Source organism: Parus major, chromosome 6 (assembly GCF_001522545.3).
Source record: "Parus major isolate Abel chromosome 6, Parus_major1.1, whole genome shotgun sequence".
NCBI classification, from domain to species: domain Eukaryota; kingdom Metazoa; phylum Chordata; class Aves; order Passeriformes; family Paridae; genus Parus; species Parus major.
Window position 1 is genome coordinate 33,897,973 of NC_031775.1, and position 3,780 is coordinate 33,901,752.

At 53.0% G+C, this 3,780-nt stretch overlaps 1 protein-coding gene across 1 annotated transcript in view; it reads left to right on the forward strand.

The window, feature by feature from the left end:
* Positions 1 to 948, forward strand: part of PWWP2B (PWWP domain containing 2B) — a gene marked incomplete at its 5' end in the record, with an annotated part of 12,892 nt that extends 11,944 nt beyond the window's left edge. Inside the window, one exon of the mRNA XM_015632490.3 lies at positions 460 to 948. The remainder of the gene's footprint in view (positions 1 to 459) is intronic.
* Between the last annotated feature and the right edge of the window lie 2,832 nt (positions 949 to 3,780).

Below are 3,780 nucleotides of genomic sequence, written 5' to 3' on the forward strand. Positions count from 1 at the left end.
CTGGCTGTCCTGAGCAGCACCAGGGGCCGGCGGCTCTGGGCAGCGCTTCAGCCCCTGCAGGTGCTTAGAGAAGCTCCCATCCAGCTCCCTCAGGGGGGATAATCCTATTTTGGAGATTGTGTTCGGAGAGTGGAGGCAGATGTTCTTCACGTGGCACGCTCCGTGGGGACTTGTGGTGGATTAACCTACAGTAACCCACCCAAACAGGGACTCTGGAGTCTTTGAGCCACACTGGAGATTTATTATCATCACTGAAATTCATATCATATTGGTCTTGGGGAGAATTCCCACTCTTTCTCAGGTTTGCTAACCTGACAGCTTTCTCCCAAGCTGCAGCCGTGCCTGTGCCTGCCGGGCCGGCCGGGAGCAGGAGAATTCCTGGCTATATTTAGAGGGAAGGCACAGTGTGAGCCCTGCAGCCCTGCCACAGTAACCTCTCCCTCTCTGGCTTTCTTCAAGGTAACAGAAGACGAGCACAGCTGTTCTCCTAGAGGGTCACCGAGCGAGGAGCGGCCGGCCGTGCTCCCTGGAGAAGCGGCCCCGAGGAGGAGGCTCCTGGGCAGAGCTCCCCGTGCTGCCCCACAGGCGACAGGAGCTGGGATGTTCTTCTGGGCTGGGGCAGGAAACGCTGAGGATTTCTCACCCAGAAGGAGAATCTGACCAGTTGGACGGCAATGAACTAGGAGAACAGCAGAAATCACAACTCGGAATGTATTTATTACTTAAAAGTTAGCTATTCTTGATAAAATTCCCCAGATTATTGCTGCTGCTTATTTTACTTACAGATTTCACACACCTGTTAATTTTAAAGCTACCGAACTTTTATTCAATACTGTACTCTGAGAAATGTAACTGGGTCAGGAAATGCAATAGAATGAAATCATTGTAGTGTCTTAAGTACAATGGACTCACTTTGTGTCTATTAAACCTTGGAAGATGTGCAACACACACCAGCGTGGCTCTCATTGCATGTTAAAGCTTTCTGCTGTCGTTAACTGTGGGGCAGGGGAATCACTGGTTCCAGGCACATGGACAAGCAGTGCTGGTGACTGGGATGTCTTTGGGACCTTTCCCAAGTCACCTGGCAGAGCAGCACAGCCTGGGCCTGTCCTTGCTGTGAGCTGAGCTGCTGGCTCCAGCCAGGGAGGGAATCCATGTTCTGGACTGAACATGAACAGCAGTGTGAGCAGGAACTTGTGTGCTCACACTCTGGGTGTGATTTAAGGCCCTTTGAACATGTTGGACAGCAGGATCCTCTCATTACCCACAACCAAGAGGAGATGCACCATTCTAAACCAGCAAACCAACAGCTTTTTTTGCCAGATTGAGAGTTCAAATGGTTCACAACCTGAAGTGACCTATGGACAGGATCTTGGAACTGTATCAGTTCATTTTTCGGGTTTGCATTGGTCTAGCCTTTGCTTGGATTCCCTCAGTCCAGAGACATTAATTTGAGGTGATCTGTTGCTTCTGGTGCTGGAAAAAACAGTTCAGAGTTTCCTGCTCAGTGTTGTCTGGCTGCAGGAGGTTGCAGTGGAGCTGCAGGATCTCTGCACTGATGCTGTGTCCTGTCAGCTGCATCTGCTGCAGCAAGCACAGCGGTGAACTCTGGCTGAGTTAGAGCGAGCAGCTCGGAAATCACTCAGGCTGGTGTTCTCCTGCTTTGTGCTGGTTCACACTGTGGCCTTTGAATGTCAGCAAGAGAGGTCAGAGCTGCCAGTTGCAGCAAGTGTCACAAGGAGGGCTCAGCACTAAAACCCTTCTGCTGAGTGTCAGCCCAGACTCACCGAGTGAAATCCCTTAGAGCTGTGGTGTGCAGCAGAGATGTTGAACCAGGACAGCTGCTTCCCAGGGCCCATTTTGGTCACCTCTGCAAACAAATCAATGAGCTTCCTGTTTGCCAAAAATAAGTGCAAGAAGGACAGCAGTATATAGCAGGAGATGTGTTTGTGCACCTTGTGTGAAGCCTTTGTGCAGGGGTGTTTACCCAGGCTGGCAGAAGTGCTCCTGTGCTGGGAGAGCTCCTGCTCCAGGAGGAACAGCCCTGCCTTTCTTAGCTCCTGCCTGTCAGCCTCAGGGGCTCTTTGTGAGGTTTTTTCTAGCATCTTCTCGAGCTGGGCCTGGGCTGACCTGATGGCTGTGAGGTGGTTTCTGTGTTTGCTGTTCACACAGTTCTGCATTGTACAGAATTCCTGCCCAAAAGTGCTGCCAAGCTCTTGGCTGTAGCATCACAGCAGTGAGGTGTGGGGAGGTACAAGCAGCCTTCTGTTCACTTAAAAAATAATTGTAAAAGGCAAACAAGAATAACCAGGACCCTACTCCTCACTACTTCCAGGAAAAGCACTTGTCTGCTCCCATCTCCAGTGAAGGGCTGCTCCATCACACACGTGGAAAGGCTGCTCCAAGGCTGAAGGAGATGCCAAGGACAGAAGGTGAGTGCTGAGCAGGCAGCCCACGGCACTTGGGTCCCCTGAGCAGGCAGGAGCCTCCCTCAGCCCGGCTGTGCAGCCTCTGCTGGGTGTGAGGGAATTGTGTGATACCTCCCATGTGGGCCACCCATCTTCTCCAGGCTTGGGTCACGAGATGGCTCGGGAGGGTTTGCTCAGGTCCATCCTGTAATCCTGGAGAGCTCCCCAGGCTGGAGTTAAGGGGGTGTCCAGCTTTTCCCCACTGTCTGTGCAGTAAAGCCCCTGGTGCACATCAGCCCTGCCTGCGGTGTCCCAGCACAGAGACCTGGCCTGGCCCTGTGCCCCAGGGCTGGCACAGACTGGCACTGGCAGCTCGTGCCCTGCTCTGCTCCCTCCCCAGGGCTGGAGGGGCAGTGAGTGCCTGTGGCCATGGCAGAAACCTCCCTGTCCTCCCTTGCTGTGCCCAGGCCGGGGTCCTCTGTCCTTCCAGCTGGGTGTGTGACATTCCTGACATTGCTGTGCCCCAGGACAGCAAACAATGGGCGGTTCTGCCCCGGGCTCTGCTGCTGAGAGCTGAGGGGAAATGTTCCAAAGCTCCCTTTGTGACAGGGGCTGGCCAGGGACCCTCCTGCAGAGAGCCCTGGAAAGCTGGTGTGACCTCTCCTTGTTTTCCTGTGTCACCTGCTGTTCTGGCAGCTCTCTGTCTGTCTGTCTGTCTGTCTGTCTGTCTGTCCTAACACCAGCTTGCAGAATGAAATGACAGGTGACATTTCAGTGGTGCAGGTGAGTCACTGGATTTTTGAGACTGCACTAGGATCTGCCACAGGGAGTTGCAGTCCCATGACAGGAGCAGACTGGGAGGCAGGTGAGTGCCAGAGGTGGGGCAAACCCAGCCTCCTGCAGCACCAAAGCCCAGCCCAGCCCTGGGGCCGTGTGGGGGCTGCCCCCCTGCTCCTCTGTGAACAGATGGCTCAGGTGTTGGCAAGGCTGAAAGGATAAATCTCATAGAAAATTGCTTCTTTGCCTTGGCCATTATGCAGATAAATGAAAATAATTTCTCAGTAAGCACAAATGCTGAAGCCAAGAGTACAGTGATGGTTCATTTCTTAACGGGTTTTATAAAGCTAATGTGGAAGATTCTAAATATCACTTTTAATAACGTGAGGCTGGAATGGCTTCATTCAGTCTTTTACTCTGCCAGAATAAAAACTGCACTGGATTAAAAACCTGAGTGTAACATTCAGGAATAGTGAGTGGTTCACAGCATCCTCTGTGCTTCCCATCCAGTCCCACCCCTGCCACGGGCAGGAACACCTTCCCCATCCAGCTTGGCCTGGAGCACTTCCAGGGATGGGGCAGCCACAGCGTCCCT